This window comes from Microtus ochrogaster, linkage group LG5 (assembly GCF_000317375.1).
Source record: "Microtus ochrogaster isolate Prairie Vole_2 linkage group LG5, MicOch1.0, whole genome shotgun sequence".
Taxonomy (NCBI): domain Eukaryota; kingdom Metazoa; phylum Chordata; class Mammalia; order Rodentia; family Cricetidae; genus Microtus; species Microtus ochrogaster.
Genome location: NC_022031.1, coordinates 46,674,818 through 46,675,402, shown reverse-complemented (window position 1 = coordinate 46,675,402; position 585 = coordinate 46,674,818).

The following is a 585-nucleotide window of genomic DNA, read 5'->3' as shown; positions in this document are numbered from 1 at the left end:
TTATTTGCGTTGCTACTTCATAACTGTATGTTGCTACTGTTATGAATCCTAGTGTAAATATCTGATATGCAGGGTGTCTGATATGTGACCCTGTAGAAGAGTCACTTGGCCTCCAAAGGGGTAGCGACCCACAGGTGGAGAATCACTGCTCTATGCTAAGCCAGATTCATGGCCTGGTGTGGTCTTTCTTAGTGGGCAAGGCAGTGCATGTCAGGACGGAGCATCCTGAGTCACTCTGACATGGGGTCACTGTCTGCTCTCTGAAGTTCTTGGAGTAGCATCTCTGCACTGCATTTGTCAGCATTGTTGTCCTTTGAGTCACTTCTGTTTGAAAAAGCTAATGCAGTAACTGGAAGAGAATCTGAAGAAGCAGAGGACCTAACATCCTCAGGGGAAAAAAAAGTCATTACAAATGCTATTTCTTTAGAAAATTAAGATTTAGGGGCTGGAGAAATGGCTCAGTGGTTAAGAGCACATACTGTTCTTACAGGGGACCTAGATTCAGTTCCCAGTATCCACAATCAGGTTGCTCACAAGCACCTGTACCTCAGAGACCCAGCACCCTCTTTCTGTCTCCACTGGTAC